This window comes from Rutidosis leptorrhynchoides, chromosome 6 (genome assembly GCF_046630445.1).
Source record: "Rutidosis leptorrhynchoides isolate AG116_Rl617_1_P2 chromosome 6, CSIRO_AGI_Rlap_v1, whole genome shotgun sequence".
In the NCBI taxonomy this organism is placed as follows: Eukaryota; Viridiplantae; Streptophyta; class Magnoliopsida; order Asterales; family Asteraceae; genus Rutidosis; species Rutidosis leptorrhynchoides.
In genome coordinates, this window is record NC_092338.1 from 149402916 (window position 1) to 149428878 (window position 25963).

The 25963-nt window shown below is 33.9% G+C and overlaps 1 pseudogene; it reads left to right on the forward strand.

Moving 5' to 3' along the window:
* Window positions 1–21497: 21497 nt before the first annotated feature.
* LOC139853082 (fumarate hydratase 1, mitochondrial-like) overlaps window positions 21498–25963 on the forward strand; it is a 60744-nt pseudogene continuing 56278 nt past the window's right edge.

Sequence of the window (25963 nt, forward strand, 5' to 3'; positions counted from 1 at the left end):
AGTTGTAATAGACAAAATACCTGTTAATATTGAACCCGATGGGGAGGATTGTTGTCCAATTGCTGCTTTTCTTGTTTCATTTTTGTGTTTCATTTTAATGTTACCAATGATTTTCTTTGCAGTGGAGGAAATTTCTAACAATGATAGAGATGTATTAGCATTTAATTTTGATGTATACGAAATATGGCTGTATACTAAATATGATCTAAGATGGAAAGAGTTACTATCTCTTAAATTCATATTCATAAAAACACTAAGTAGTACCTGGATTTGAGCCATTAACATTAAAAAAATAGTTACTGTTGGATGTTTTCACTTATTTGTAACTGGTTCAGAAACATTTGTTTCTTTTTGTTTTGATTTATTGATACGTGAATATCTTCTCAACATATTATCCATGACAATCAATTTTTATCAAAGATATCCAAAAACTATGTGTGCTTTGAAGATGATGAGAGATTTTATGTTTCTTATGATACACAAATTTCAAATTTCAAAATTCAAAATGAGAGAATGGTTATTGACTAAATCCCAACAGATAAAGAAATTTTTTGTGTTGAAATTGACTTTATCGGTAACAGGAATTTACATCCTCATTATGTAGGGATTACTCTAAGGTCACTTTGATTTGAAAGTAATTACTATCCACTCAACTAAGAACTTTTTATATTAGTGTTTATTAGTTTATTATTAGTGTATATTACTATACTTAAACATTATTTACCTAACTATAGTGATGTTACAAATAGATAAATTGTTAACACACAAAATAAGAAGAAAAAATGGAACATTGATACTGACATCATAATAGAAATTTATATTAATATTACATGAGTAAATTTTATACAATATCAAAAAGTTTTTTCCCATAATACTAACATAAATCTAATTATACCAAAATCAATCCACAAAAAGCCCCAACTCATAGGCCCAAAAACATGACATGTATTCTGGTATCGTGAGTTCAAACCCATGAATGTGTGAGAAATAACCTCTGTGGCCGGATATAGGGCACCTGGTTGCCACGTCAGCAAAAGGATGGCGGTTCCTTCTCCATAGTTGCTGTAATAAATCATAAACCTTTGTTCTCACAGAAACCACCAAATCCAGCAATGGTGGGAATGTTTGATTAAGAGTTTGTAAACCGATATCCTTTTCCTATACATCATTAGAGGCAAACATGACCAAACCATAAAAATAAACTACCTCTATAAGTTGGCAGTTTGAAGCTTCTCCTAAATAACGGAGCCCTACATAGGTGTATTTACCATCAAAATAACATACCAAACCCTAGCGAAAAATTGCATTAGGGTTTCTATTTACCCAACAACGATGGTAAATATAAACCATCTCAGGCATACCCCAAGATAATAGAGGTCACCTATCTAAGGAAAGCCTTTAAAAAATCAATGGATGTTCGACTTGCTTAAAAAAGGCTTTGCAAACCAATCTCGCAACCCCCAACTGAACCGATGATTCTCGGCCGACTCTTGATAAGATTTAACCAAGCATATCTTGAGGGAGATCTTCGACAATATTCTTTTCAATAAGATCCATTTTTTGTATTATTTTAAAAAAGATTAAAAAGGTGGAAATGAAGTAGAAGTTTTTATGAATGATGTGTACTTGAGAGGTCTTGTAGAAGAAGAAAATAGTTCAGAATTATGCAACTTGCCGTCTGACAAGTAAGGCTATAAAGTAGTTTTTTGGGGCTACTTAATCGACGTGGTATGTGAACATATGTGACCTTAAATGATGATAAAATTATAATTAAAATATACTTCTAAATTTAATTTTAAAAAGAAATATGGAAAGTCTAATTTTATTTTTAATTTTATAAGTAAATAAAAAAGGAATTTCGAATTTTCTATTTTTTTAGTTAAATGTTGTAGTAGTTATTATTATTATTATTATTATTATTATTATTATTATTATTATTATTATTATTATTATTATTATTATTATTCACACGTTAATCAAATTTTAACAATTTGTAACTTGGTACATGCTTCTAGCAATTGTACAACATGAATTTATATTAGTAACATCAAGGAACTACCTCCCTACATATTTCTAGAATGTGTACTATGAAATGTCCCGTTCTTATTGATTAAAAACGTTCCATATTAATTGATTTCGTTGCGAGCTTTTGACCTCTATATGAGACGTTTTTCAAATACTGCATTCATTTTTAAAACAAACCATAACCTTTATTTCATAAATAAAGGTTTAAAAAGTTTTACGTAGATTATCAAATAATGATAATCTAAAATATCATGTTTACACACGACCATTACATAATGGTTTACAATACAAATATGTTACATCGAAATCAGTTTCTTGAATGCAGTTTTTACACAATATCGTATAAACATGGACTCCAAATCTTGTCCTTATTTTAGTATGCAACAGCGGAAGCTCTTAATATTCACCTGAGAATAAACATGCTTTAAACGTCAACAAAAATGTTGGTGAGTTATAGGTTTAACCTATATATATCAAATCGTAACAATAGACCACAAGATTTCATATTTCAATACACATCCCATACATAGAGATAAAAATCATTCATATGGTGAACACCTGGAAACCAACATTAACAAGATGCATATATAAGAATATACCCATCATTCCGGGACACCCTTCGGATATGATATAAATTTCGAAGTACTAAAGCATCCGGTACTTTGGATGGGGTTTGTTAGGCCCAATAGATCTATCTTTAGGATTCGCGTCAATTAGGGTGTCTGTTCCCTAATTCTTAGATTACCAGACTTAATAAAAAGGGGCATATTCGATTTCGATAATTCAACCATAGAATGTAGTTTCACGTACTTGTGTCTATTTTGTAAGTCATTTATAAAACCTGCATGTATTCTCATCCCAAAAATATTAGATTTTAAAAGTGGGACTATAACTCACTTTCACAGATTTTTACTTCGTCGAGAAGTAAGACTTGGCCACTGTTGATTCACGAACCTATAACAATATATACATATATATTAAAGTATGTTCAAAATATATTTACAACACTTTTAATATATTTTGATGTTTTAAGTTTATTAAGTCAGCTGTCCTCGTTAGTAACCTACAACTAGTTGTCCACAGTTAGATGTACAGAAATAAATCAATAAATATTATCTTGAATCAATCCACGACCCAGTGTATACGTATCTCAGTATTGATCACAACTCAAACTATATATATTTTGGAATCAACCTCAACCCTGTATAGCTAACTCCAACATTCACATATAGAGTGTCTATGGTTGTTCCGAAATATATATAGATGTGTCTACATGATAGGTCGAAACATTGTATACGTGTCTATGGTATCTCAAGATTACATAATATACAATACAAGTTGATTAAGTTATGGTTGGAATAGATTTGTTACCAATTTTCACGTAGCTAAAATGAGAAAAATTATCCAATCTTGTTTTACCCATAACTTCTTCATTTTAAATCCGTTTTGAATGAATCAAATTGCTATGGTTTCATATTGAACTGTATTTTATGAATCTAAACAGAAAAAGTATAGGTTTATAGTCGGAAAAATAAGTTACAAGTCATTTTTGTAAAGGTAGTCATTTCAGTCGAAAGAACGACGTCTAGATGACCATTTTAGAAAACATACTTCCACTTTGAGTTTAACCATAATTTTTGGATATAGTTTCATGTTCATAATAAAACTCATTTTCTCAGAATAACAACTTTTAAATCAAAGTTTATCATAGTTTTTAATTAACTAACCCAAAACAGCCCGTGGTGTTACTACGACGGCGTAAATCCGGTTTTACGGTGTTTTTCGTGTTTCCAGGTTTTAAATCATTAAGTTAGCATATCATATAGATATAGAACATGTGTTTAGTTAATTTTAAAAGTCAAGTTAGAAGGATTAACTTTTGTTTGCGAACAAGTTTAGAATTAACTAAACTATGTTCTAGTGATTACGAGTTTAAACCTTCGAATAAGATAGTTTTATATATATGAATCGAATGATGTTATGAACATCATTACTACCTCAAGTTTAGTAGGTAAACCTACTGGAAGTGAAAAGAAATGATCTAGCTTCAAAGGATCTTGGATGGCTTGAAAGTTCTTGAAGTAGGATCATGACACAAAAACAAGTTCAAGTAAGATTTTTGCTCGAATTAAGATAGTTTATAGTTATAGAAATTGAATCAAAGTTTGAATATGAATATTACCTTGAATAAGAAAGATAACCTACTGTATATAACAAAGGTTTCTTGATCTTAGATGATTACTTGGAATGGATTAGAAAGCTTGGAAGTAAATTAGTAAACTTGAAGGGATTTTTGAAGTATTCTTGAAGTGTTCTTCCTATGATGATTATAGCTTGATTCTTGAAGTGATTTTTGATGAAGATGATGATTAACTACTGGAAAAATACGTTCATAATAGTGTGGGTGTGTTGAGAGAGAATTAGAAAGAGATTTGGAAGTGAAATGGAGTGAATGATGAGTGTTAATTGGTGAGTGGTGAGTGGGGTTAAAAGGAGTCTAGTTAGTTGACTAGCTCATGGTAGAAGTTAAAATTGATTAGTCATACATGACATAATCAAGAGTGGAATCCCATGCTAGTTCCTATTGGTATATACCCATAGTAAGTACGTTTTGAAGCTGTGTATAATACGGGTAAGAATACGACTAGAATTCTTGATGAAAGAAAAGAATGGGAAAGTAACTGTAACCATTTTCGTTAAGTATGAGTGTTTTGATATATGTCTTGAAGTCTTCCAAAAGTATTTTAATACATCTAAATACACTACATGTATATACATTTTAACGGAGTCGTTAAGTCATCGTTAGTCGTTACATGTAAGTGTTGTTTTGAAACCTTTAAGTTAACGATCTCAATTAATATTGTTAACCCATTGTTTATTATATCTAATGAGATGTTAAATTATTATATTATCATGATATTATGATATATTAATATATCTTAATATGATATATATACATTTAAATGTCGTTACAACGATAATCGTTACATATATGTCTCGTTTCGAAATCCTTAAGTTAGTAGTCTTGTTTATATGTATATAACTCATTGTTAATATAATTATGGAGATACTTACTTATCATAATCTCATATTAACCATATGTATATCCATATATATATCATCATGTCGTTTTTACAAGTTTTAACGTTCGTGAATCGCCGGTCAACTTGGGTGGTCAATTGTCTTTATGAAACATATTTCAATTAATCAAGTCTTAACAAGTTTGATTGCTTAATATGTTGGAAACATTTAATCATGTAAATATCAATCTCAATTAATATATATAAACATGGAAAAGTTCGGGTCACTACAGTACCTACCCGTTAAATAAATTTCGTCCCGAAATTTTAAGCTGTTGAAGGTGTTGACGAATCTTCTGGAAATAGATACGGGTATTTCTTCTTCATCTAATCTTCACGCTCCCAGGTGAACTCGGGTCCTCTACAAGCATTCCATCGAACCTTAACAATTGGTATCTTGTTTTGCTTAAGTCTTTTAACCTCACGATCCATTATTTCGACGGGTTCTTCGATGAATTGGAGTTTTTCATTGATTTGGATTTCATCTAACGGAATAGTGAGATCTTCTTTAGCAAAACATTTCTTCAAATTCGAGACGTGGAAAGTGTTATGTACAGCCGCGAGTTGTTGAGGTAACTCAAGTCGGTAAGCTACTGGTCCGACACGATCAATAATCTTGAATGGTCCAATATACCTTGGATTTAATTTCCCTCGTTTACCAAATCGAACAACGCCTTTCCAAGGTGCAACTTTAAGCATGACCATCTCTCCAATTTCAAATTCTATATCTTTTCTTTTAATGTCAGCGTAGCTCTTTTGTCGACTTTGGGCGGTTTTCAACCGTTGTTGAATTTGGATGATCTTCTCGGTAGTTTCTTGTATAATCTCTGGACCCGTAATCTGTCTATCCCCCACTTCACTCCAACAAATCGGAGACCTACACTTTCTACCATAAAGTGCTTCAAACGGCGCCATCTCAATGCTTGAATGGTAGCTGTTGTTGTAGGAAAATTCTGCTAACGGTAGATGTCGATCCCAACTGTTTCCGAAATCAATAACACATGCTCATAGCATGTCTTCAAGCGTTTGTATCGTCCTTTCGCTCTGCCCATCAGTTTGTGGATGATAGGCAGTATTCATGTCTAGACGAGTTCCTAATGCTTGCTGTAATGTCTGCCAGAATCTTGAAATAAATCTGCCATCCCTATCAGAGATAATAGAGATTGGTATTCCATGTCTGGAGACGACTTCCTTCAAATACAGTCGTGCTAACTTCTCCATCTTGTCATCTTCTCTTATTGGCAGAAAGTGTGCTGATTTGGTGAGACGATCAACTATTACCCAAATAGTATCAAAACCACTTGCAGTCCTTGGCAATTTAGTGATGAAATCCATGGTAATGTCTTCCCATTTCCATTCTGGGATTTCGGGTTGTTGAGGTAGACCTGATGGTTTTTGATTCTCAGCTTTGACCTTAGAACACGTCAAACATTCTCCTACATATTTAGCAACATCGGCTTTCATACCCGGCCACCAAAAATGTTTCTTGAGATCCTTGTACATCTTCCCCGTTCCAGGATGTATTGAGTATCTGGTTTTATGAGCTTCTCTAAGTACCATTTCTCTCATATCTCCAAATTTTGGTACCCAAATCCTTTCAGCCCTATACCGGGTTCCGTCTTCCCGAATATTAAGATGCTTCTCCGATCCTTTGGGTATTTCATCCTTTAAATTTCCTTCTTTTAAAACTCCTTGTTGCGCCTCCTTTATTTGAGTAGTAAGGTTATTATGAATCATTATATTCATAGATTTTACTCGAATGGGTTCTCTGTCCTTCCTGCTCAAGGCATCGGCTACCACATTTGCCTTTCCCGGGTGGTAACGAATCTCAAAGTCGTAATCATTCAATAATTCAATCCACCTACGCTGCCTCATATTCAGTTGTTTCTGATTAAATATGTGTTGAAGACTTTTGTGGTCAGTATATATAATACTTTTGACCCCATATAAGTAGTGCCTCCAAGTCTTTAATGCAAAAACAACCGCGCCTAATTCCAAATTATGCGTCGTATAATTTTGTTCGTGAATCTTCAATTGTCTAGACGCATAAGCAATCACCTTCGTTCGTTGCATTAATACACAACCGAGACCTTGCTTTGAAGCATCACAATAAATCACAAAATCATCATTCCCTTCAGGCAATGACAATATAGGTGCCGTAGTTAGCTTTTTCTTCAATAATTGAAACGCTTTCTCTTGTTCATCATTCCATTCAAATTTCTTCCCTTTATGCGTTAATGCAGTCAAGGGTTTTGCTATTCTGGAAAAGTCTTGGATGAACCTTCTGTAGTAACCAGCTAGTCCTAAAAACTGGCGTATGTGTTTCGGAGTTTTCGGGGTTTCCCACTTTTCAACAGTTTCTATCTTTACCGGATCCACCTTAATACCTTCTTTGTTCACTATGTGACCTAGGAAATGAACTTCTTCCAACCAAAATGCACACTTTGAAAACTTAGCGTACAATTCTTCCTTCCTCAATACTTCTAACACCTTTCTCAAATGTTCACCGTGTTCTTGGTCATTCTTTGAGTAAATAAGTATGTCATCAATGAAAACAATGACAAACTTGTCAAGGTATGGTCCACACACTCGGTTCATAAGGTCCATGAACACAGCTGGTGCATTAGTTAAACCAAACGGCATGACCATAAACTCGTAATGACCGTAACGTGTTCTAAAAGCAGTCTTTGGAATATCATCTTCTTTCACCCGCATTTGATGATACCCGGAACGTAAGTCAATCTTTGAATAAACAGACGAGCCTTGTAGTTGATCAAATAAGTCGTCGATTCTCGGTAGTGGGTAGCGGTTCTTGATGGTAAGTTTGTTCAACTCTCGGTAGTCGATACACAACCTGAATGTACCATCTTTCTTCTTGACAAACAAAACAGGAGCTCCCCACGGTGATGTGCTTGGTCGAATGAAACCATGCTCTAAAAGTTCTTGTAATTGGCTTTGTAATTCTTTCATCTCGCTGGGTGCGAGTCTGTAAGGAGCACGAGCTATTGGTGCAGCTCCTGGTACAAGATCTATTTGAAATTCAACGGATCGATGTGGGGGTAATCCCGGTAATTCTTTCGGAAATACATCGGGAAATTCTTTTGCGATGGGAACATCATTGATGCTCTTTTCTTCAGTTTGTACTTTCTCAACGTGTGCTAGAACAGCATAGCAACCTTTTCTTATTAGTTTTTGTGCCTTCAAATTACTAATAAGATGTAGCTTCGTGTTGCCCTTTTCTCCGTACACCATTAAGGGTTTTCCTTTTTCTCGTATAATGCGAATTGCATTTTTGTAACAAACGATCTCTGCTTTCACTTCTTTCAACCAGTCCATACCGATTATCACATCAAAACTCCCTAACTCTACTGGTATCAAATCAATCTTAAATGTTTCGCTAACCAGTTTAATTTCTCGATTCCGACATATATTATCTGCTGAAATTAATTTACCATTTGCTAATTCGAGTAAAAATTTACTATCCAAAGGCGTCAATGGACAACTTAATTTAGCACAAAAATCTCTACTCATATAGCTTCTATCCGCACCCGAATCAAATAAAACGTAAGCAGATTTATTGTCAATAAGAAACGTACCCGTAACAAGCTCCGGGTCTTCCTGTGCCGCCGCATTAATATTGAAAACTCTTCCGCGGCCTTGTCCATTCGTGTTCTCCTGGTTCGGGCAATTTCTAATAATGTGGCCCGGTTTTCCACATTTATAACAAACTACATTGGCATAACTTGCTCCGACACTACTTGCTCCGCCATTACTCGTTCCGACACCATTTGTTCCTTTCGTTCTATTAACCCCTGGTCCGTAGACCTCACACTTCGCCGCGCTATGACCATTTCTTTTACACTTGTTGCAAAATTTGGTGCAGAACTCCGAGTGATACTTTTCACACCTTTGGCATAGCTGCTTCTGATTGTTGTTGTTGTTGCGGTTATTATTGTTGTTGGGATGATTGTTGTAGTTGCTGTTGTTGTTGTTGTTGTTGTTGGGCCGTTTGTTGTAGTTGCGATTGATGTTGCGATTGTTGGGATAATTGTTGCGATTATTGTTGTAATTGCTGTTGTTGTTGTATTGGTGATTCTTATCACCGTTTTCCTCCCACTTTCTTTTGACTTGTTTCACATTGGCCTCTTCAGCAGTCTGTTCTTTAATTCTTTCTTCAATCTGGTTCACTAGTTTGTGAGCCATTCTACATGCCTGTTGTATGGAGGCGGGCTCGTGTGAACTTATATCTTCTTGGATTCTTTCCGGTAATCCTTTCACAAACGCGTCGATCTTCTCTTCCTCATCTTCGAATGCTCCCGGACACAATAGGCACAATTCTGTGAATCGTCTTTCGTACGTGGTAATATCAAATCCTTGGGTTCGTAACCCTCTAAGTTCTGTCTTGAGCTTATTGACCTCGGTTCTGGGACGGTACTTCTCGTTCATCAAGTGCTTGAATGCTGACCACGGTAGTGCGTATGCATCGTCTTGTCCCACTTGCTCTAGATAGGTATTCCACCATGTTAACGCAGAACCTGTGAAGGTATGCGTAGCGTACTTTACTTTGTCCTCTTCAGTACACTTACTTATGGCAAACACCGATTCGACCTTCTCGGTCCACCGTTTCAATCCGATCGGTCCTTCGGTTCCATCAAATTCCAAAGGTTTGCAGGCAGTGAATTCTTTGTAGGTACATCCTACACGATTTCCTGTACTGCTAGAACTAAGGTTATTGTTGGTATGTAGCGCAGCCTGTACTGCGGCTATGTTTGAAGCTAGAAAAGTACGGAATTCCTCTTCATTCATATTCACGGTGTGTCGAGTAGTCGGTGCCATTTCCTTCAAAATAGTCAAATGGAACAAGTTAATCATACAGAATATTAAGAGTAGTTAATAGTATTTCGTAGCATAATATGAACTCATTTATAAAAGCTTTTTCTTCATATTAGCGTTTTATAAGTTTAAATTCGGGTAGTACCTACCCGTTAAGTTCATACTTAGTAGCTAATATACAATTCAACTACTACAATTCTATATGAAAAACTGATTATAATTATATTTCGCGTTCAAACTTTTATACAATATTTTACAAACTTACAATACCACTTATTTTACATAAAGCATGAAATATAGCAGACAATAACTTTGATACAAGATAGTTGTGAAGATAATTCTAGCTAGTACACAAGTTGTTCAGCAAAGGCAATAAAGACACGTAATTCATACGTCCAGAAACAAGTCATGCATTCTGGTTTTACTAGGACTACTTCCCATCCTTGGTCTTGTGGAACATAACCGTTATGGCCGTTGATAAGACAGCGTGTTGTAACATCGTCAAAGGGACGAGGGTTACGTAATGTCCAACAGTCCCGTAACAATCTAAAAACCTCATTTCTTACCCCAATTACCGACTCCGTCACTTGTGGAAACGTTTTGTTTAATAGTTGTAGCCCGATGTTCTTGTTCTCACTTTGGTGAGAAGCGAACATTACTAATCCGTAAGCATAACATGCTTCTTTATGTTGCATGTTAGCCGCTTTTTCTAAATCACGAAGTCCAATATTCGGATATATTGAGTCAAAATAATTTCTTAACCCATTGCGTAAAATAGCATTTGGGTTCCCCGCAATATATGCGTCAAAGTAAACACATCGTAACTTATGGATTTCCCAATGTGATATCCCCCATATTTCGAACGAAAGCCTTTTATAAACCAAGGTATTCTTGGAACGTTCTTCGAATGTCTTACAAACTGATCTCGCCTTAAATAGTTGTGCCGAAGAATTCTGACCAACTCTAGACAAGATTTCATCAATCATGTCTCCGGGTAGGTCTCTTAAAATATTGGGTTGTCTATCCATTTTGTGTTTTTATACTGTAAAATAGACAAGAGTTAGATTCATAAAAAAAATACTTATTAATACAAGCAATTTTTACATATATCATAAAGCATAAGCACACTACATTACATATATTATACCACACGAATACAACTATCTTATTCCGACTCGCTTGTTTCTTCTTCTTTGGTTTTGGTTCGTTTTCCCAAGTTTCTAGGGATATATGATGTTCCCCTAATACGAGCCGTTATTTTCCACATTGGTTTAGAAAAACCTGGTGGTTTAGAGGTTCCCGGGTCATTGTTACAACTTAAGGACTTCGGGGGTTGACGATACATATAAAGTTCATCGGGGTTGGAATTAGATTTCTCTATTTTTATGCCCTTTCCCTTATTATTTTCTTTTGCCTTTTTAAATTCAGTTGGGGTAATTTCTATAACATCACCGGAATTCTCGTCGGAATACGATTCATCGGAGAATTGGTAATCCTCCCAATATTTTGCTTCCTTAGCGGAAACACCATTGACCATAATTAACCTTGGTCGGTTGGTTGAGGATTTTCTTTTACTTAACCGTTTTATTATTTCCCCCACCGGTTCTATTTCTTCATCCGGTTCCGATTCTTCTTCCGGTTCCGATTCTTCTTCTGGTTCCGACTCTTCTTCCGGTTCCTCTTCGGGAACTTGTGAATCAGTCCACGAATCATTCCAATTTACATTTGACTCTTCATTATTATTAGGTGAGTCAATGGGACTTGTTCTAGAGGTAGACATCTATCACATAATATCAAACGCGTTAAGAGATTAATATATCACATAATATTCACATGTTAAAAATATATAGTTTCCAACAAAATTTGTTAAGCAATCATTTTTCAAGTAAACACGGTCGAAGTCCAGACTCACTAATGCATCCTAACAAACTAGATAAGACACACTAATGCAAAATTCTGGTTCTCTAAGACCAACGCTCTGATACCAACTGAAATGTCCCGTTCTTATTGATTAAAAACGTTCCATATTAATTGATTTCGTTGCGAGGTTTTGACCTCTATATGAGACGATTTTCAAATACTGCATTCATTTTTAAAACAAACCATAACCTTTATTTCATAAATAAAGGTTTAAAAAGTTTTACGTAGATTATCAAATAATGATAATCTAAAATATCCTGTTTACACACGACCATTACATAATGGTTTACAATACAAATATGTTACATCGAAATCAGTTTCTTGAATGCAGTTTTTACACAATATCGTATAAACATGGACTCCAAATCTTGTCCTTATTTTAGTATGCAACAGCGGAAGCTCTTAATATTCACCTGAGAATAAACATGCTTTAAACGTCAACAAAAATGTTGGTGAGTTATAGGTTTAACCTATATATATCAAATCGTAACAATAGACCACAAGATTTCATATTTCAATACACATCCCATACATAGAGATAAAAATCATTCATATGGTGAACACCTGGTAACCAACATTAACAAGATGCATATATAAGAATATCCCCATCATTCCGGGACACCCTTCGGATATGATATAAATTTCGAAGTACTAAAGCATCCGGTACTTTGGATGGGGTTTGTTAGGCCCAATAGATCTATCTTTAGGATTCGCGTCAATTAGGGTGTCTGTTCCCTAATTCTTAGATTACCAGACTTAATAAAAAGGGGCATATTCGATTTCGATAATTCAACCATAGAATGTAGTTTCACGTACTTGTGTCTATTTTGTAAATCATTTATAAAACCTGCATGTATTCTCATCCCAAAAATATTAGATTTTAAAAGTGGGACTATAACTCACTTTCACAGATTTTTACTTCGTCGAGAAGTAAGACTTGGCCACTGTTGATTCACGAACCTATAACAATATATACATATATATTAAAGTATGTTCAAAATATATTTACAACACTTTTAATATATTTTGATGTTTTAAGTTTATTAAGTCAGCTGTCCTCGTTAGTAACCTACAACTAGTTGTCCACAGTTAGATGTACAGAAATAAATCAATAAATATTATCTTGAATCAATCCACGACCCAGTGTATACGTATCTCAGTATTGATCACAACTCAAACTATATATATTTTGGAATCAACCTCAACCCTGTATAGCTAACTCCAACATTCACATATAGAGTGTCTATAGTTGTTCCGAAATATATATAGATGTGTCGACATGATAGGTCGAAACATTGTATACGTGTCTATGGTATCTCAAGATTACATAATATACAATACAAGTTGATTAAGTTATGGTTGGAATAGATTTGTTACCAATTTTCACGTAGCTAAAATGAGAAAAATTATCCAATCTTGTTTTACCCATAACTTCTTCATTTTAAATCCGTTTTGAATGAATCAAATTGCTATGGTTTCATATTGAACTGTATTTTATGAATCTAAACATAAAAAGTATAGGTTTATAGTCGGAAAAATAAGTTACAAGTCATTTTTGTAAAGGTAGTCATTTCAGTCGAAAGAACGACGTCTAGATGACCATTTTAGAAAACATACTTCCACTTTGAGTTTAACCATAATTTTTGGATATAGTTTCATGTTCATAATAAAACTCATTTTCTCAGAATAACAACTTTTAAATCAAAGTTTATCATAGTTTTTAATTAACTAACCCAAAACAGCCCGCGGTGTTACTACGACGGCGTAAATCCGGTTTTACGGTGTTTTTCGTGTTTCCAGGTTTTAAATCATTAAGTTAGCATATCATATAGATATAGAACATGTGTTTAGTTAATTTTAAAAGTCAAGTTAGAAGGATTAACTTTTGTTTGCGAACAAGTTTAGAATTAACTAAACTATGTTCTAGTGATTACGAGTTTAAACCTTCGAATAAGATAGTTTTATATATATGAATCGAATGATGTTATGAACATCATTACTACCTAAAGTTTAGTAGGTAAACCTACTGGAAGTGACAAGAAATGATCTAGCTTCAAAGGATCTTGGATGGCTTGAAAGTTCTTGAAGTAGGATCATGACACAAAAACAAGTTCAAGTAAGATTTTTGCTCGAATTAAGATAGTTTATAGTTATAGAAATTGAATCAAAGTTTGAATATGAATATTACCTTGAATAAGAAAGATAACCTACTGTATATAACAAAGGTTTCTTGATCTTAGATGATTACTTGGAATGGATTAGAAAGCTTGGAAGTAAATTAGTAAACTTGAAGGGATTTTTGAAGTATTCTTGAAGTGTTCTTCCTATGATGATTATAGCTTGATTCTTGAAGTGATTTTTAATGAAGATGATGATTAACTACTGGAAAAATACATTCATAATAGTGTGGGTGTGTTGAGAGAGAATTAGAAAGAGATTTGGAAGTGAAATGGAGTGAATGATGAGTGTTAATTGGTGAGTGGTGAGTGGGGTTAAAAGGAGTCTAGTTAGTTGACTAGCTCATGGTAGAAGTTAAAATTGATTAGTCATACATGACATAATCAAGAGTGGAATCCCATGCTAGTTCCTATTGGTATATACCCATAGTAAGTACGTTTTGAAGCTGTGTATAATACGGGTAAGAATACGACTAGATTTCTTGATGAAAGAAAAGAATGGGAAAGTAACTGTAACCATTTTCGTTAAGTATGAGTGTTTTGATATATGTCTTGAAGTCTTCCAAAAGTATTTTAATACATCTAAATACACTACATGTATATACATTTTAACGGAGTCGTTAAGTCATCGTTAGTCGTTACATGTAAGTGTTGTTTTGAAACCTTTAAGTTAACGATCTCAATTAATATTGTTAACCCATTGTTTATTATATCTAATGAGATGTTAAATTATTATATTATCATGATATTATGATATATTAATATATCTTAATATGATATATATGCATTTAAATGTCGTTACAACGATAATCGTTACATATATGTCTCGTTTCGAAATCCTTAAGTTAGTAGTCTTGTTTATATGTATATAACTCATTGTTAATATAATTATGGAGATACTTACTTATCATAATCTCATGTTAACCATATGTATATCCATATATATATCATCATGTCGTTTTTACAAGTTTTAACGTTCGTGAATCGCCGGTCAACTTGGGTGGTCAATTGTCTATATGAAACATATTTCAATTAATCAAGTCTTAACAAGTTTGATTGCTTAACATGTTGGAAACATTTAATCATGTAAATATCAATCTCAATTAATATATATAAACATGGAAAAGTTCGGGTCACTACATACTACATGCATATACATTTGTACCATTAAGAACAACCCACCTCTTTTCCCACTTTCTTATATTATTAATAATATTATACTATTATTTTATTATTGTTAATATGATTAATATTATTATTTTTTTAAAATACAAATATCTTCAACAAGAATTGGGGTTTAAAGTTTTTAATTAGTGAAATATTGGTTGTAATCGCGGATAAAAAAATTAGAATTATAAATTTAAGAAATTAACCAATTTCTTGAAAGAACGAAATTTATAGTTATTAATTGATAGTGGTCTAATTAATTTATCAAGAGATTTATAATGTTTAAAGACCTAATTATTAAAATTTAACATAACATCAACCTTAACACAAACTATCGACGACTGAAGCTATTAAATAAAGTGAATCATTCAAAGATTTTGGTCTTATGAATCATTCCCAAAAGTACGTTAAGGGTTTATGTGAAAAACTCCAATAAATTAACCGCTCAAAATAGATTAGGTTGTTTGAATATCAAAGTGGATATGGCTACCACCACAAATAGTTATGGAAAAAACATAATTGTATAGTTTACATGCCAATGGAATTCGGTAACATGAAATCAACATTAACGATTAACAAATGAAAGTAGTTTAAATCGTGAATCAGATGAGGTAATTGTTTAGAATGATCGAACCATTTAACCTTTTTTTTGAAGAATGAACAGATGCCGGAGATGTTATTCCTTCTTGTTTGATTTTTTTTCAGTGTGGACTGAAGCCAGTTTCCTGACTGAGATCAAACGTCCGATTTCCAAAAGCATTAGAAAACACTACAAAGTTAAATATAATGAGTTTAATAATGTTTCTTAAAAATGAATGTGATATGCAATAAATTTTGAACTGAGTATTATAGTAAGTATTCATACATTAACAGAAGAAGTGTGTCTGGAAGACGATTCTTCAACCTCAACATATTCAAAAACTGCTTGATGATTGACCTAATTGATTTTAAATATGGGTTAAGAAACTATTGATATTTTAAATAGCATATAAACAGATAGTTAAAATGAATAATACAAATAACCACCGGTCAATTGTGAAAGATATATATTATATCCAGAAAAATTAATCTAAAGTACTAAATGTTACCTTGAAAGTGTCATACATTTCCAAACATGTTGGGTCATCGGTCACATCTTTGACAGTGTAATTGCAAATACCCCGGTCTCTGCTATAACCACTGACATCTATCTTAAAAAGAAGGGTCTTCTGTAATAGAACTTCCAACTCGTCCAGATAATCATCATCTTCACACAAAGCCTTCATTAACTCATAAGCCGAAGGGGTAACGTACTTCTTCACAAACGATTCGAATAGTGTGAAAGAGGTTGTGCCAGATGGATTTTCTACCCGAATTGGCACTTTAAACCTAGTATGTATACAAATTTCAATACAGATAAAGGATGAGTAAAGACACAAATGAATCTGTGATAAATATGTTTAGAGTGTTTTGTAATTCACCTCATTTCCACCTCCGACTTATCTCTACAACCGAAACACTTGCGTTCTAAGGCTAAAAGATCATCAATGTCCAATGTAAGATCAGAGTTGGGGGTAACAAGTTTAGCACTCTTGTTACACTTCTTGCATGCAATGTAGTACCAAGTGTCGTCGGGAAGAATGATATTGATTGTGGCCTGAAGAATAAACGTACCTTTCTGAAAGTATTTCATTTGAAAAGTTTAATATTGGAGTTAGGTATGGTTACATATTTGTTGAAAAAATTCATTAAAATAATTACCATTGTAGGGTTCAACTGATCTAAACCAACATAACTTGCTTATAAAAAAAAGACTTTGGATCACGTGCAGGAGAATTTGACAACGAATGAGCTAACGAACCAATGGAATTTTCAGAAGAATGGATTTAAGTGATGCTATGATAACCAAAAAACCATGAAGCATGTTAGTTCTTGAAGTGAAGTAAAATCCAATATAATATCTTGAATGCAAATATGAATTGTCAATTATGTCACAAAGGTATTTACTTGGAAACTGCTTGAGATGATTTAAACTTGTAGTCATGTATTAACAAACTGAAGGTTATCAATAAATGCACACTTAATGTAGTCATTATGGACTGAAAAAATGATTGATGATCGATTATATTGGTTTAGTTGTTTTGGGAATTGCTACAAATACTAAATCAGTAATAACATTTAATGAATAAAACAGAATTGTATATTATGTCAGCAAGTTAGTTACTTGTAAATTGCTTGAGATCATTTAAACAAGTAGTCATTTATTAGCAAAGTGCCAAGAAAAAATAAATGCACACTTTATATATTTAGTCATTTAATAGGAAAATGGTTGAGTGACAATTATATTTGTCTAGTTTCTTTGGAAAATACTTCAGATAAGTTAAATTGAACATATATAAAGTATTCAATAATAATATGCTTTAACTGTTGTGAAATTAAGAGAGATTGAAGTAAATCTTTTTGTCATAATGTGCCGTTGTTTGAACTCAACGATCTGCGATTGATCGGTGTCTATCAAAACATTAGTGTTCTTCCAGTTGGTAGACACTGCCAGCTTGTCTGCAGCATTCAGAAACAAAAGAAGTTGGTATATACAATCAATAAGAACAAGGATTCTAATACAAAAACTGTTAATCATATGTGAAAAAGATGTATAAATTGCTTATAAAGAAATAAATATATAAGGTGTATAGCATTTAAAAGTACAAATCGTTGTGCAATTTAGGATGGAATTAAACCCATTAGTCCCAGTGCATTCGGTCTCTAGGAATGACACAACTGTTGTTTTCTTAGTAAACATGAGTTTGTACTCATGTTGCACATGTTCGATCCGGTATTGAATCGAACTATCAACTACAGCAGCATAAGAAATACAAAAGTGGCTTCATTCCTTGATGAGGTTATCAAATTTTGACTTAAGAGAGTTACGAATGTTGATTACAATTTTATCGTCCTAATATGGAGAAAACAAAATTAAACAAAAAAATAATAATATAAAAGGTTCTAAAATGAAAAGAGATATACGATATCTACTAAAAAAAGTAAATGAACACAAACCATTTCATCTGCCACTATTAGCTTCAAAGTGGGTTTGCCTTCATCATAACCGTATCCAAGCTTTTGAAGCAGTCGAACGACTTTAATTTTAATGCCAAAATTAACTTTGCGTCAGTCAATATCTCCTACAGTAATGATGTTCTTTAATGTGGCCATTATTTAAAACTAAAATGAAAAGAAACATAAGTTAAGAAAAGTAATTATCATGAAATAAATAAGTTATGGATATGTAAGCAAAACAAAATTAAATCATCATTTCAAAAACAATAAGAATATGGAAGTTGAGTAAAAAAAATTAAACCTGAAGAGTTTTCGAATTTGATTCAAAAGAGAATTGGAATTCAAAATAAGAAAGCTGATTTTGAAAAAAATGGTATAATGGGTGGGATTAAGGGAAATTGAGATATGTCAACATAAGATATCTTGGTAAATGTGTGCATTAAGTGTCTTTTTGAAAAAAATAGTATTTTCTCACCACTTTCTATACTAAAAAGTAATTTTTTTACTTTAAAATGTGGTTGAAAATTGTGATTAGTTCAAAAAGTTGCCTTTTGGTGTAAAGATATATATTTTGAATTCAAACTGATCACGTTATCTTCAGCCATATGGGATGGTGACGTGGTGTATGTATTCATATATATAGGTCAGGTGTGAGGTAAAAAAATAACAACAAAAATTTTATATATATAGGTTTTTTGTGAGACAAAATTCTCTCATATGTGCCTTAATTAACGGGCTGATTGACAAATCGGATGAATCAAAACCGTTTTATATGTATGTATCTATGTATATATATATATATATATATATATATATATATATATATATATATATATATATATATATATATATATATATCGAGATGGAGATCATCAATATTATATATATCGAGATCATCCGACCTTCAATCGTACTCTTAGGGTTGTTACAATTTAAGTTTTCTCTTAATGTGTGTGTTGGGTATAGGTGCACAAACCGGATACGGACAAACAAAAAAATCCGGATTTTTTTGTTTGGATTTTCCGGATATGGTTCTGGTTCTCGGCATCGGATTTTTTTCGAATTTTTTCTCGAAATTGGTTTTTTTTTTGTTCTCGACCGTGTTTTTTCGAACTAGAATTCGATTTTGCCAGTTCGATTTTTTTAACGTTTGAATAAAAGTATCATATAACAAAAAATTAATGTAGTTTAATACAGTATTATAAATTATTTATAATTAATAATTATATTATAAATAAAATATATAATCAATCAATATTTATCAATATTCAATATTTAGAATTATTTGTGCACCGCATCAGCCAGCCATTCCTTTCACATTCTCACATGGCTTGTAAAAGAAAATGAGAGGATGGGAGATATCTATAAAATGATCCCTCGTTCCCACATCACTAGTAAAAGAAAATGAGCGGATGAGAATCATCTATAAAATGGTCTCTGGTCTCTTTTTAACAATTAAACAATGGTTGTAAACTATGGGCCTGATAATCAAGCCTTTAAAAGAACCATGAGTCATGTAGTCTGGTGATCACACAAATGAATACATTGGCCATTGGGCTTTATTTCTTCTTGTGTTATAATAAATCATAAAACCTTGTGGTCATATTAGTTTCATATGGTTTTAATGGAAAGCCGGATCCGGATCCGGATCAGATCTAAAACTGGATCCGGATCAGATCTAAAACTGGATATACGGAATACATCCGGTTTTTGACAAAATCCAGATCCGATCAGAACCGGATCGGATCACGGATCCAGATCAGGATTTTGGGTGGATTCGGTTCATGATGAATCCAGTTTTGGATTTTTTCGGATCGGATCCGATTTTTTTTGTGCGCCTCTTTTCAGTAATGGTTTTGCAGAGCACTAAGTTGACCATTATTATTTTATGTGTTTGTTGTTCAAGTAGATCATCTTCATCTTTGATTTTGAGATGTTTTTGGTGATATATGATCGCGAAGGTGATTAAAACCCCTCTTTGTGATACTATTGTGTGCTTTTATAAAGAGACTACGTTAAAATACCACATATAAGCACACGAAACTATAACTCGATCATCATAGCAATTTGCATGCATGTATTTCACAGAGTACGTTTCACATAGAGCGCGTTTTAAATCGGATTATGAAAACTAATAATTATCCTAGTAAAGGGGGTTATGAGATAATTTTGATATTAAACTATATTGCAACTAGCAAGTAAAGCAAACGAGATTTTCAATAAACTAACACGTGTCCTCTTGACTAATCAACTTAATGACTTGAATTGCTTTTTACAATGTATAACAAATGATGTTGAAATAGTTTTAGTTTATAGTGTCACCACCAAACCTTGATCAAACAAATTCATAAACTCACATAAATGCACTCACTAGACCAAGTTATGTTGAGAAAATCGTTAAGACTTGACCTTGGATTAAACATAAAACTCTTATTCATAACAATCACTTGAAATGATTAACACGTTCGTATTTAACTAAAAGCCCTTTGAACACCAACCAAAATTAAGACACAATAACTTGAAATCCTTCTTTTGATTGTCTAGATCACCAAATAGTTTTGAAGTATAAATTAAATCCCAATTCAAATCACTAAAAAATGCTCAACAATTTATATGATCAAGTTAAAGCTTAAAACTCATATAGCGATGGATTATCAATCAAACTCAACAATATAATCTCAATAGATCATTCAAACATAAAATATACATTAGATAGAGCAATGCAAATCAATCTAATTTATCACGGGCTTTTGTATCTTTTCAGTAATTATATCCCCTCCTTTTCAGGTTATGGAGAGCTCAAACCCAAAGAACTCTACAGAATTTTGAAATCGGAGGTGATCGTGAGAGAATGCCAGAACCAATCATCGTTCTTTTGGAATCCTTAAGAAGTGTGCTGCTAAGGTGCTCATAACTTAAAAATCTTCTCTCTTTTCGCACTGAAGTTTGTGAATAACCAGTTATGGCATTATAAATGTTCTATTAACACATAATTGAAACATGTTTGACGTAATCTGGCTCCATTTCATCTTAAACTAATTGCACATGTTTGATTATATGTACTAATGTTTCATTGTTTACTAAAAAATTAGTAGCTATTGAATAATTGAATTATAGTAATTATAGTTAATAGTTATACCATTCATCATGTTCTCGTGGTTTAGTTTAGTCATTATATGTCAACATTAATTGACCTTATCTGTTGTATTGATGAAGAATCTTATTACTTATTGTTTAAAACATGGTGTAATAGGTCATTGCAAATAGAGCAGCTGAAATACTAGGCCATAAGCATGGTGATAAGTTTGTGCATCCGAATGACCATGTAAACAGATCTTCAAATGATACATTTCCAACTGTAAGCTACTTGGAAACATTGGTTGTATCTTATATAATTTGTCATGTTGAACTTCCAGGTATCGATCATTGATTGTTTGCTCACAAGTAATGCATATTGCAGCTGCAACAGAAATTAACTCAAGACTCATCCCAAAACTTAAACAGTTACATGCTTGCCTACAAGCAAAGGTAATTAAGTATACAATTGCAAGCAAAATTTCAAGTTCAGTTGGCATTATTACACAGTTTGTATATGTTTTCATGAGTCCATTCGTGCACTTTTCTTGTCATATAGAGCATGAAGATAACCACACAAAACCAATGATATAAAATAATATGTGAATATGCACATTTTTTAATCTTTTGTGAATCTTACCGAGTGTTTTTATTTTGTGGAGACAACTGAGTTCTCTGATATCGTCAAAATTGGGCATACTCATACTCAAGATGCAACACCTTTAACTCTTGGGCAAGAGTTTAGTGGCTATACGACACAAGTAAGCTACTTTTACATCACCCTTTGGAAATAAATTATAAATCTATGCTAATAATTTGATTTCGAAAAACAAAACAAATATATTTGTTTTGGACTAACTATTTTGTTTTTACAGGTGAAGTATGGAATCGATCGGGTCTTGTGTACTCTCCCTCGCATGTATCAGGTTAGCAATCAGGTTTCTTATGTGAATTAGAGATGGCATTTCTTACCCTCTTTTTATGATCGGGTCGATTTGGGTTATGTTTTATGTGAATTAAGTCAAACAAAAAGAATTATCGAAGAGGGGAATGGGTCAAATCAGTTAAAAGTCTCCCAAGGTGTAACGACTCAACCCTCGTTATACCAAAAACACGACCCAAAAAAAAGAAACAGTACATCTGGACGGTGTCCAACAATCTGGACGGCGTCCAGTAGTGAAGGGCAGGACGGCGTCCAAATGAACTGCCAGGGGCTGTCCCCGGAGTCCAACTTTAAGCGAACGGAAAACCCGCTTCCCGACACTTTCAAACAAAACGACTTTCACAACACGTTATAATAATTAAAACTAAGAGATTTCCATAATAAAATTGAGTTTTACAACACCGGGCCCGCATCGACCCGTTTTACGAATTTTGTACAAAATACAAGTTTCGACCCAAATGAGTTTAAGTTCCAAACAACTACGAGCATGATGTTTGGGGATAAACTACCCAATCCTAGGTCGAACCCAAAAGTAATCCAAGCAAGCAACCAAAAAGGGAAATCATCTAATCCCGAGCATACCCTTGCCACGTCCGCCTCCGAACCTAAAAATATAAACAACGAGAGGGTAAGCTAATTGCTTAGTGAGTGCAATACTTATACGCATACATACATACATAATTCAATTACTTACATTCACCTACACAAAATAACACACGTCATTAGCAAAACATAATATCACGTATTCAATTGTACAACAAGCCAACATCGATAACATAAAGGTCACGTCAATATTACAATGCTAAAAATGAACACGTACAACCCACCGGTTAAATCAAGATCACGAGGGAATAATCCCCTTTAAAAAGCCACAGATGTTCATAACATCGAATAGTATCAAGAATCCAATTCCATGAGTGGTATCGTCTCATCGAACTTCAAACCCACTCTTCATGCTTCATGTGGTATCGTCTCATCGAACTTTAACCCCACATATGAGGTATCGCCACATCGAACTTTAAACCCTCATCAAGCAATACAATAGTAGTATCGCATCGTCAATATCGAACTTTAAATTCATACATGAGGTATCGTCACTATCGAACTTAAACCCTAATCAAACAAACAATCATGGTATGGCATCGTCAATATCGAACTTTAAATCCATACATATGAGGTATCGTCACATCGAACTTAAACCCTCATCAAACAAACAATCGTGGTATGGCATCGTCAATATCGAACTTTAAATCCATACATATGAGGTATCGTCACATCGAACTTAAACCCTCATCGAACAACGTAATAATGGTATGGCATTGTCCCATCGAACTTTAAGTCCATACATATGAGGTATCGCCGCATCGAACTTTAACCCTCGTCCCGCATCGAATAATATAATAGTAGTATGGCGTCGTCATCATCGAACTTTAAATCCATACATATGAGGTATCTCCGCATCGAACTTTAACCCTCATCCCGCACCCCGGTCCCAATGTGGCCCAAGAGAAGTGTATTCTACCGAATAACACTCGCCATGTCGTACACAAGCAACCAAATTATATACATAAACGTATAAATATTCCACTCACCTCGATTATGTGAAACGCTAATCCCGCTTGAGCTTCCAATCAACCAATGTAAATCACCTAAGAAATTCACAAACAAATAAGCTAAACACTCTAGCTTGTACTCAAAACATCACAAGTGCAATTTCGGCCCATTTGCACCTACTTCTATTTTGGCTAAGTCAAAACTTGCCCAAAACGGCAATAATCACCATCAACTAGTGATTATGTTCTAATACCACAATAAACCCCATGTTTGATCTTTCAAAACATTTGCTAGCAAAAGTTACACAGAGCCATTTTGACCCATTTCTAAAACAAGCTCTCAACAACACCCATTTGGGTTCCATTTACAACATAATCACTAATCCTAGTGATTATACCTAATTCAAGCCCTAAACTTGGCCAATTAGTTTTCCAACCCAAAACCCACCAACAACAGCGATAACTAGCTTTAATAAACCCATTTGTGAACTAGGTAGGTCTTTCAACAACAAACAAGTTCAAACCCTAATTATGAACAACAATCAAGCTTATGAAAACTCGGAGTTAGAACTTACCAACACTACCACAATGTAGCCAAGAGCGAGATGAACAACCTTAACACTTGGGCTTTTGATCAATTCAAGCTCCTTCTTCTCCAAATCTCTAAATATCTCTCTAGAATCTCCCTCTCTCTCTAAGATGAAATGGGAGTGTTTGTGGATGTGAAAAATGATCCAAAATTGGATCCCAAACTAATAATATGGCTACACATCCGACCCCAAGTGAAAGGACACAAATACCCCTCTTAAAATATCAAAACTGCACAGCTGGCCCTCCAGTTCACCTGGACGGCGTCCAGATTCCTGGACGGCATCCAGTAACAAAGGATAGGACGGCATCCAAATGCTTGGGACTGCGTCCCAATGACCTGAAACAGAAACAGGGTCTTACAACTCTCCCCCACTTAAACTCGATCACGTCCTCGTGATCTTCGTCGCTTAACCAACCGGACCTATACTCTACGGTCCTTTGACATAGATCCGAACTTGATTTCCGCACAATTTCTGATAATCCGAAGGTTTTCCCATTAAGTTACCTTTTCCGACTAAATCGTCGTCGGCGATTTACCAAATCTATCAAAATCAAGCACTAAGTCTCGCTTCATTCCCCAACCGGAACGAACTCATGCTCCAATCACCCGGCATATACAAGCTAACACTCCAAATCTCGTACCGAGTTAGTAATTTCCTTAGCGTACTTCGATCACGTACATTGCCAAAATAAAGTTTGTACCACTAACATGGTCACAAACGGCTCAACGGAGCCAACAAAAGGCGTATCCTCACGATTGGATAACGCTCGACATATTACTTGCAAGAAAGCAAGCGCACCAAGTGATATGGTATCGTCAAATCGAACTTAAACCCACATCACATACTAACGCACCTATCAATATGGTATCGTCTAATCGAACATAAACCCATATCTCATGCCAACTCACTCCTTGATATGGTATCGTCAAATCGAACTTAAACCCATATCTCCGTCAACCGCTTTTGCAAATGAGGTATCGTCGCATCGAACTTTAACCCTCATTGCACGTACGCTAAGTATGTACACATACTTAGTATAATTCCACTCGACTTGGAATTTCCGCTAACTTAACTCTCGATGAGTTATCAATGCTACTACCTCGAGTAGTAACTTAAATCTAGTCAATACATACAATTTCAACCTAAATTGTACCTTTCCATCATCCGACCATTCTAGGTCTAAACACTAATTCCAAATCTATCACAAACACCGTTCGAAATTTTCACATAACAATCCCTTTGTGCGGAGTAACACTCCCCCACTTAGGATCTCGTCCCATAATCACATTGTCAAGTTATTATCATCCGGCGATAAATATCATTTCCCGAATTACACGACTATACCTCTCGTCGGTCATAGTCTTCTCCGTTCACCATTTCGTTTCCAACGAGGGAAATTAGCACTCATCGCCACCCATTGGCGTCGTCTAAACAATGATTTAAAACCAACACGATTCATATGTCACAATATTTTCTCCATCCTCGAGCATACGAAAGATTTCGAATTATCTTTCATCACTTCTACAAAGATCTCACTACAATTTATCCAAGCTTTATATTG